The sequence below is a fragment of the Lagopus muta genome, chromosome 8 (assembly GCF_023343835.1).
Source record: "Lagopus muta isolate bLagMut1 chromosome 8, bLagMut1 primary, whole genome shotgun sequence".
Taxonomy (NCBI): domain Eukaryota; kingdom Metazoa; phylum Chordata; class Aves; order Galliformes; family Phasianidae; genus Lagopus; species Lagopus muta.
In genome coordinates, this window is record NC_064440.1 from 14,643,158 (window position 1) to 14,653,384 (window position 10,227).

General features: G+C 56.3%; 1 long non-coding RNA gene across 1 annotated transcript; it reads right to left on the reverse strand.

The window, feature by feature from the left end:
- Positions 1-4,939: 4,939 nt before the first annotated feature.
- Positions 4,940-9,502, reverse strand: LOC125696552 (uncharacterized). The gene is made up of 3 exons (XR_007378400.1): positions 7,403-9,502; positions 5,270-7,221; positions 4,940-5,088 (listed from the first exon to the last, which is right to left on the reverse strand). It is a non-coding gene; the product is annotated as an uncharacterized LOC125696552 (long non-coding RNA).
- Positions 9,503-10,227: the final 725 nt, after the last annotated feature.

Below are 10,227 nucleotides of genomic sequence, written 5' to 3' on the forward strand. Positions count from 1 at the left end.
AATGCTGGAAACAGATCAACCTGAGACAAGCCGACTTCATCACCCCCACTTCAAGTGCGTGCTTTCTTCTCGCACGAGAAGGCAAATCAGACTATGGAATCCTCCGCTGTGTCTTGTTTAATGCAAATTATTTTCCTACTGAATTCAAGAGCGTAGTACCTTAAAAGTACCTTAAAAGGAAAACAAACATATTTTCTTACAGCACAGCTCTACCACACAACCAGCACCTGGTTGTTCTGCTGTGGTTTTCTATCTGTGAGGCATCATTTGGCATGAAAATTTCCTAACAAAATGGAAAGGAGACAGGTTTTAAGCTGGCTTGGGTTGTTCTCCTGGCTAAAATGCCAGGACATGTTTAGGACTTTATTTGACAGAACTCTGCGTACCACTGAAATGTGGCAGTCACTGTGCAGGATGATGCTGTGTACATGTAGGCACTGAAATGACACCTTACAAATACTGATTGAGAGGGGAACTCTTCTCAACAGCAAACAACTGACCTGAAAAGCCAGTGAAGAAAAATATGACCGGATAATGAGATCATAGAAGCACACGGTCATAGAATGGTTTGGGTTGGAAGGGACCTCAAGGATCATCGAGCTCCAATGCCCTGCTAAAGCCTGCTAGTTGAAAGTGTGCGTGAGCACGGAGTAATGCTCGCTGTACGTGTCTTCAGAAGAGCAGTAGCCTGTAATGAAAGTAGAAAATGAGCAAGAGGAAAGAAAGCTGCAGAGGAATGAAAAGCAGTGGACTTTACGCCCTAGAACATAATGGAAGTTCCTAAGCAGACTGACATCCCCTTTAAAATTGGTTAGATTTCTCTGCACTTGAATATGCCAAGCATTTTCCAGTATTACAGATGATGGCGCTTCTGATGGGGAACAAAAATCATCAGAAGAATCAAAAGATCTTTGGTGCTTCTAACAGTGATGCCACGTGTGTCCGTTTCACTTAGAAATGCTAAGAAAATGGATCCGTTCAGAACGTGTTAATAAAAATTAACTTAGGTGCTGAAGTGAATGGCTTTGACTCTTTTTTCTCCTCCTGAGGTCTGAATACCTCAGGACTGAGATTCGCTAAGCGCTACAGAGGAATGAGTGCTGGCCTTTGCTACTCAGAGAACAAAACGGTGTTTCAAAGCTCTGAATGGAGCAGGGAAGACTTTCAAAAGGCGCTGTTTCCAGAACTGTCATGGATTTTTCTGCTTGAAAATACATAGGATGGATAAGATAACCAGGCGTGGTCATAGCAAAAGCAGAAAAGATTCCTGGAGAATGACCTTGAGAATAACCAGGCAGAATAACTGCGCTTTAAGAGATGGGGTCTGAGTGGTCCTGCAGAAGACGGTAAGTTAAAGTTCACACATTGGCAAACTGCTCTAAGCTTTTTGTTTAGTTTTAGCATTTCGGTTCAAAATTCACAACTCCAGAAGGCCACATCCTGTGAAACTAACAGAGAGTGATGTTAAAACAAGGTGGTTGTCAACACGAACCTAATGAGCTTTTGGAAATCTTTTTCAGAAGCTGCAACCGAGGCCGGGAGCTCAGAAGGATTCCAAGTGCTGTGGCAAATGGAAATAGATAACGAATGCACCCAGAATCACAGCAGCAACTTAATGCATACCTGCTGCTTTCGTCACTACAAGGAAATTTTCATCTTTCACAGGCACGTGGTGTGGGTCACTTCCTGGCAACCATTTCCACATGAACAGGAAAACAACATTTCTCTCTTTATGTGATGAAGAAACAGTAAATGCAACATTTGAAATCCAACAAAAAAGGATAACAACAAAGAAACGATCAGTAGCTCTACTTTAATGATCCATTATGGCTTCATGAACATGTATGGGGGGATGACTGCAAGGATTTTGCCTTCCCAGCTCCCGGCGCATCTTACTGCAGACATACAAGGAGCAGAGGATTTTTTCTCCTTTTATCTTTTATTGTATGTGTGGGCAGGAGATGTCAGAATTCTTTCTGACGTTCGACACACCGTTGACATGAAATGCTGCTATGAGAGGCTGTGTGCCAAGTGCAGCAACGCTGAAAGAACGCTTAACAGGCTTAATTCAGAAAACGTATCCATTCCATAAAGACATGAGATAAATGAGAAGTATCAGACAGCGTGAGTCGACCTTCTCAGAAGGAACCTAGTTTGGAACGTGATTTCTTTATTATGTGTTTGGCAAACTAACAACCTTTTTTTATTCTTACTGTTCTTTTAAACCATACTGAGGATATTAGGCCACAGACACAAGCGCTTAGTGCTGATGCCTAGACTTATGCAGCTTCTAATTCACTTTCATTATCTAACAGTGGCTACAAGTGAATTTAATCACCGTTCCAAAAGTTGGGAACAAAGCAGGATGACCCAGCGATGAAGAACAGCCGGTTGCATCCTCTGCAGTCCTGTGGTCGCTCCAGCAGCTGTGATGGGTTCTGCTGCTGCTCCAGCCCTTGCAACGCATCCTGTGGCTGCTCCAGTCCCTGCAACAGGCCCTGCAATTGCTTCAGTCCTTGTAATGGACCTGTGGGTACCGTGACCCTCCTAAAGTGCCCCGCAGCCGCCATGACCCTCGCAGTGAGCCTTGTGGTCGCTCCAATCCCTATCATGAATCCGGCAGTTCAACCAGAGAACCAACCAGTGCCTGTGACTGTTGTCTCCTTGAAGCAAGAAGGAACAATGTCTACAAAAGCCAGACTGTTTAACAAGGAGAGAAGCTCACAAGGTGGAGCAAGGCCATGACTAAAATGGCAGAAGAAAGAGAAAGAAACTGGAAGCACTCTGACTCCTAACATTAAGGGAACTATGAGATGTGCGAAAGATTACAGCTGTTGGCCAGCCGAGCACCACACGCATACAAAGGTGGAAGCAACCACCAGATGGCTGGGAGCAGCCCCCATGCACATTCCTGAAGCCCAGAGTACCATCCTGGGCCCTGACAAGCAAAGTGAGCCTTGTGGTGACATGGCACCCCGAAATGAACTGCGTCAGACAACAGGACTCATTTCTGAAGCAATCTCATAATCACCTGGGCAAGAAGAACACAGCACTGAGCTGGCGTATCACATCCCCTGCCACACACAGCATCTGGAAAAATCAGATGATACGTTGGCCTACGAAAGACTACTACTAAGAGCCATTCAAGCACTGGGACACGTCTTCAGCAGAAGCCGCCTGGTGAGTCAGCGCTCGGGGATCTGCCAGTGGGGCTGCTCCTGTCCAATGAGACGCTCTGTGTGCCACAGGAAGGGGATAAAGGCTCCGTGGTGCACGTAACGAACATGCTGAGCAAGGCAGTCTGGATTATTCCTGCCTCAATTTGTGGGATTACTTTTTCTGAAGGACCTGCGGGCACATGGTGGGTAAAGCAGGATGGTGTGTGTCTGCTGTGTACCTCAAAGGGATTTGATGCTGTGTAAGAATAAACGAAGATACATATCGTGTATCAGTTGCTACTCAATACCGTGTGCCATCATTGCTATGGTTGCTACAGGGCTCGACAACACCGTTACAATTAGAACCACCCCAGCTGAAGAACGAATTTTGATGAAGTCCCAACTAGCTTAGCAGGCAGAAATCCAGCAACAGATGCTCCCTCGTGTACTGAAGGACTGCTACGACAGATAGAGCCTGAAATCGTGAGTTAAATGAACTTCATGGACAGACAATTTACACGGATAGACCACAGACTACGGGAATTAGATGGGTGCACACATCAAAAAGTAAGACAGGAGATAGTATATAGTTAGGACGTATAAGGTTATTACGAGACCCCAGCATAACATAAATGGGACAGGACAAGGGGTGGATATCGCCTTGGTTTCATCAGGGACAGAGCACTTTTTCTTCAAAGTGGCTGGTACGATGACATGTTTTGGAGAAGTACAACACTGATAACACACCATGTTTTCAGTTGTTACGGAGCAGTTCTGAACGGAGTGAACAGTGCTCCTTTTCTCAGCTTCTCCTACCGTTCAGGAAGAGGGCTAGGAGCAGCACAGGGAGCTGGGACAGAATCAGGACAGCTGACCTAAATCTGGCCAAGGCAACATTCCATGCCATGCCACCCTATGCCATGATACCTAAGGAAAGTTTGAAAAAGTTCCAGAGGGCAACTGGTGCGTGGGGACTGGCTGGGCATCAGTGGGGCTGAGCAATTGTGTGGGCATCAGTTGCTATTCATAAATACACGAGTGTATGTATCATAGCCATTCTCCACTTTTCCCTTTCTTTTCGCTACGTTAGGAAATTGTTTTTAACCTCAGTCCACTACTTCCACTGGATCCCCCTCCCACCCCAAACTCTACTCCTACGCAGGGGAGATAGCTAGAAACTGCCAAGGGATAAAGTTCCTGCCAAATTAAACAACTCTTCAGAGAAGCAAAATTACCGAAATGACCACTGAGCAGGGCAGAATGTGCAATAAGATCACTTTCAAAGAAAGACAAGGGGTAAAGCACCAGCAGAGACAAACACACTAACAGTTGCTGGGAAACCAGTCACAGGTAGCAGCCACGAGCACATCCCATTCATCCCATAAATCCTAGCCGTTGCCAGACAACAATGAAAACATGCAAAGGAAAGGAGCTCAGCACAAGTGTCCCTGGAACTGAGGCAGCTTGCTTGGCTGAAAACCTAACCCTGAGACCGTGTGCAATAGGACATGGGCGAGATCAAGAGAAGAGCTCTGCCATATCAGTCACCACCAAACCCCAAACACAACAGCACAAAAACCTCAGCTCAGACAAAAGGATTTTCCTCATGCGTGGAGAAAAGAAACTGATGGCTGGCTGGCAATTCAACCAGAATGAATCAGCTTCAATCGGTAACACCAGTATAACTGAAAACAAAAATGCAACTCACACTGGAGACAAACAGCAGACAGCATTGAAACAAAAACAAGCAACTTTTATTCCAAAACGTCAAAGAAGGGAAGAGGACGCAAAAAAAGAGCAATACACACATTTGAACTGTGGCTTCGACAGATTAACAGATTGAGAATGACAATAAAAACAAATTCGTTCTTGCGCGCTCCTGCCTCCCGCGTTCCCACGCCGCTTCTCCTTCTCTCTTCCGCAGCGGCTCCTGAAACATCAGCGGGGACACCGTTAGAGCCGCGCAGCGGCAAGCCCCCCACCGGAAGGAAAAGGGAAACCAACCCAACACGGCAGAGGAACTCGGCACGCCACCGCCCAGCCAAGGAAGGCCTTGCATCCCCCCTCCCCGGTTCACGCCAGCAAGAAATACTTGCAGCAGCTTTTCTCACCTCACGGACGCACGGCGCGCTTCCAGCCGGTGCTGCGGGGGATCACAGAGGCGGGCAGACTGGGCAAATGCAGCTGGGCACACACACAGCAGCGGCCAAAGAGGCAGCTTCCCTGCTTACAGGGGACCCCCGGCCACTGCCTCCATTGCAAAGGGCCTGGGACTGCGGGGCACTGTCGCTCCCTGCCTTACAGGGCAGCCCCCATCCCTAGCGGCCGCGGGAGGCTCCTTCTCTCCCACTCCGGGGGCACCTGGACCCGCACCCCGCTAGCGGGGCGGTCACCCCACACAGGCTGCCAGCTGAGCACAAGCGCTCGCGCACCCAGACCCTGATTACAGGCGGGTGGACGACACCCCTGGAGCCACAGAGCTCGGTTTCCCCCCCAGCGGCGGGAGCGACTCTCAGCTGCCAGGCAGCGGGGCGGCACGGCCAAATGCCGCGGTCGGGGCCCCAGCCCTGATTCCGGGGAGGGCGCAAGCCCAAGCCCACGTCTCGCGGCCCCGTGCCTCTGAAAGGCCGGGGCCACATTCCCGCCTGAGTACAGGGGGTCTCTCACAACGCAGCTCACCAAGCCAGCACACGCGGGGGGCACGCGCAGCCCTGCCTACAGGACGGTGCCCCCGCTGCCCACCCTCACCAAGAAGCCCCGCGGAGCACGAGGCTCCCGCCAACGCCTGAGCTACAGGCTGGCCCGCCCGGCAGCACCACAACAGCACCAACGTCTCGTCTTTGGGAACCCAGGGAGCAGCCTCGACCCACCGAGCGGGGAGGTCGCCCCACACGCAAAAGCAGCGCCTCAACCTGCACCCTCTGACGGGACAGGGAGGGGTCATTCCCACCAGCTGGATGGCTAGAGCAGCCGGCTGCAACGCCGCAGCCTCCCCGCGCCTGATGACAGGGCGGGCGGGCCGCTCGGGGGACAGAGGGCTCCGCAGCTTGGGACACACGCCCCGGCTACGGGGCTGTCACGCCGCCAGCGGAACAGGCGCCCACGCAAGAACAGGCCCAAGCCCTGGCTACAGAGCGGCCTCGGCCACACAACCACCACGTGGCCCTGATCCACACCAAGTACAAAGGAGGAAGACAGGACACTCGCTGCGCTCGCGGGACTGAGAGGGAACACCCCTTTTGCGGCGTGCACCACAGTCCTCCGTTCCCCCCAGGGAAGTCGAAGCTAAGCTGCAGCCATCTTGGTGGGGGCCTAAAGGGAAAGCTCAGTCGCTCTCACTCCACAAACACAAACAAGGAAAGGAAGGGCAACGCGCACACACACAGGCGACTTTCCCAAAGGGAAGGACAACGCAGCGCAGCCAAACCCTGGGAATAAACCCACAACCGCGGGCAACAGACAAGAGCCTGTGACCTGTCCCTAGCCTGCACGGAGGCCACAGACCTCAACGTGCCAAGGGGCTTCCCAGCTAAAGCCAAAGGCCAGATGCCGTGACGCACACCCCGAGTACGGGGCCGTCGCATCGCATTGACAGGCCACCTCCAGGCAACGATGATGCCGAGGGGCCGCAGGAGGAAGAGGGGCGGGGAAACGGCACTACCCTGCTTACAGGGTGGCCTCGGGGTCCGGCGAGCTCCGTTTCCCACTCAGGTGCGGAGAGGTGGCTCTCGCCCTGCGTTACAGGGGCCCACGCTCCCCAGGCAGCCAAAGGAGCAGCAAGGCAAAAGGCCAACTACAGCAAAAGCAAAGACCCGAGCCCTGCTTACAGGGAGGTCGCCCAGCACAAAGCCGGCCAAGGCGCCGGCAACGCTCAAACTCAAATGGGACTCAATGTGACTGCCGCCCCGCTAACGGGACGGGTGCTTTGCCCAGGGAGCCTCTCTCCTTCCCCCCCGCGTCTGCACGCTTCCGCATCCTCTTCTTGCTTGCTTGCTTGCTTGCGCGCTCGCTCCTGCCTCCCGCGTTCCCACGCCGCTTCTCCTTCTCTCTTCCGCAGCGGCTCCTGAAACATCAGCGGGGACACCGTTAGAGCCGCGCAGCGGCAAGCCCCCCACCGGAAGGAAAAGGGAAACCAACCCAACACGGCAGAGGAACTCGGCACGCCACCGCCCAGCCAAGGAAGGCCTTGCATCCCCCCTCCCCGGTTCACGCCAGCAAGAAATACTTGCAGCAGCTTTTCTCACCTCACGGACGCACGGCGCGCTTCCAGCCGGTGCTGCGGGGGATCACAGAGGCGGGCAGACTGGGCAAATGCAGCTGGGCACACACACAGCAGCGGCCAAAGAGGCAGCTTCCCTGCTTACAGGGGACCCCCGGCCACTGCCTCCATTGCAAAGGGCCTGGGACTGCGGGGCACTGTCGCTCCCTGCCTTACAGGGCAGCCCCCATCCCTAGCGGCCGCGGGAGGCTCCTTCTCTCCCACTCCGGGGGCACCTGGACCCGCACCCCGCTAGCGGGGCGGTCACCCCACACAGGCTGCCAGCTGAGCACAAGCGCTCGCGCACCCAGACCCTGATTACAGGCGGGTGGACGACACCCCTGGAGCCACAGAGCTCGGTTTCCCCCCCAGCGGCGGGAGCGACTCTCAGCTGCCAGGCAGCGGGGCGGCACGGCCAAATGCCGCGGTCGGGGCCCCAGCCCTGATTCCGGGGAGGGCGCAAGCCCAAGCCCACGTCTCGCGGCCCCGTGCCTCTGAAAGGCCGGGGCCACATTCCCGCCTGAGTACAGGGGGTCTCTCACAACGCAGCTCACCAAGCCAGCACACGCGGGGGGCACGCGCAGCCCTGCCTACAGGACGGTGCCCCCGCTGCCCACCCTCACCAAGAAGCCCCGCGGAGCACGAGGCTCCCGCCAACGCCTGAGCTACAGGCTGGCCCGCCCGGCAGCACCACAACAGCACCAACGTCTCGTCTTTGGGAACCCAGGGAGCAGCCTCGACCCACCGAGCGGGGAGGTCGCCCCACACGCAAAAGCAGCGCCTCAACCTGCACCCTCTGACGGGACAGGGAGGGGTCATTCCCACCAGCTGGATGGCTAGAGCAGCCGGCTGCAACGCCGCAGCCTCCCCGCGCCTGATGACAGGGCGGGCGGGCCGCTCGGGGGACAGAGGGCTCCGCAGCTTGGGACACACGCCCCGGCTACGGGGCGGTCACGCCGCCAGCGGAACAGGCGCCCACGCAAGAACAGGCCCAAGCCCTGGCTACAGAGCGGCCTCGGCCACACAACCACCACGTGGCCCTGATCCACACCAAGTACAAAGGAGGAAGACAGGACACTCGCTGCGCTCGCGGGACTGAGAGGGAACACCCCTTTTGCGGCGTGCACCACAGTCCTCCGTTCCCCCCAGGGAAGTCGAAGCTAAGCTGCAGCCATCTTGGTGGGGGCCTAAAGGGAAAGCTCAGTCGCTCTCACTCCACAAACACAAACAAGGAAAGGAAGGGCAACGCGCACACACACAGGCGACTTTCCCAAAGGGAAGGACAACGCAGCGCAGCCAAACCCTGGGAATAAACCCACAACCGCGGGCAACAGACAAGAGCCTGTGACCTGTCCCTAGCCTGCACGGAGGCCACAGACCTCAACGTGCCAAGGGGCTTCCCAGCTAAAGCCAAAGGCCAGATGCCGTGACGCACACCCCGAGTACGGGGCCGTCGCATCGCATTGACAGGCCACCTCCAGGCAACGATGATGCCGAGGGGCCGCAGGAGGAAGAGGGGCGGGGAAACGGCACTACCCTGCTTACAGGGTGGCCTCGGGGTCCGGCGAGCTCCGTTTCCCACTCAGGTGCGGAGAGGTGGCTCTCGCCCTGCGTTACAGGGGCCCACGCTCCCCAGGCAGCCAAAGGAGCAGCAAGGCAAAAGGCCAACTACAGCAAAAGCAAAGACCCGAGCCCTGCTTACAGGGAGGTCGCCCAGCACAAAGCCGGCCAAGGCGCCGGCAACGCTCAAACTCAAATGGGACTCAATGTGACTGCCGCCCCGCTAACGGGACGGGTGCTTTGCCCAGGGAGCCTCTCTCCTTCCCCCCCGCGTCTGCACGCTTCCGCATCCTCTTCTTGCTTGCTTGCTTGCTTGCGCGCTCGCTCCTGCCTCCCGCGTTCCCACGCCGCTTCTCCTTCTCTCTTCCGCAGCGGCTCCTGAAACATCAGCGGGGACACCGTTAGAGCCGCGCAGCGGCAAGCCCCCCACCGGAAGGAAAAGGGAAACCAACCCAACACGGCAGAGGAACTCGGCACGCCACCGCCCAGCCAAGGAAGGCCTTGCATCCCCCCTCCCCGGTTCACGCCAGCAAGAAATACTTGCAGCAGCTTTTCTCACCTCACGGACGCACGGCGCGCTTCCAGCCGGTGCTGCGGGGGATCACAGAGGCGGGCAGACTGGGCAAATGCAGCTGGGCACACACACAGCAGCGGCCAAAGAGGCAGCTTCCCTGCTTACAGGGGACCCCCGGCCACTGCCTCCATTGCAAAGGGCCTGGGACTGCGGGGCACTGTCGCTCCCTGCCTTACAGGGCAGCCCCCATCCCTAGCGGCCGCGGGAGGCTCCTTCTCTCCCACTCCGGGGGCACCTGGACCCGCACCCCGCTAGCGGGGCGGTCACCCCACACAGGCTGCCAGCTGAGCACAAGCGCTCGCGCACCCAGACCCTGATTACAGGCGGGTGGACGACACCCCTGGAGCCACAGAGCTCGGTTTCCCCCCCAGCGGCGGGAGCGACTCTCAGCTGCCAGGCAGCGGGGCGGCACGGCCAAATGCCGCGGTCGGGGCCCCAGCCCTGATTCCGGGGAGGGCGCAAGCCCAAGCCCACGTCTCGCGGCCCCGTGCCTCTGAAAGGCCGGGGCCACATTCCCGCCTGAGTACAGGGGGTCTCTCACAACGCAGCTCACCAAGCCAGCACACGCGGGGGGCACGCGCAGCCCTGCCTACAGGACGGTGCCCCCGCTGCCCACCCTCACCAAGAAGCCCCGCGGAGCACGAGGCTCCCGCCAACGCCTGAGCTACAGGCTGGCC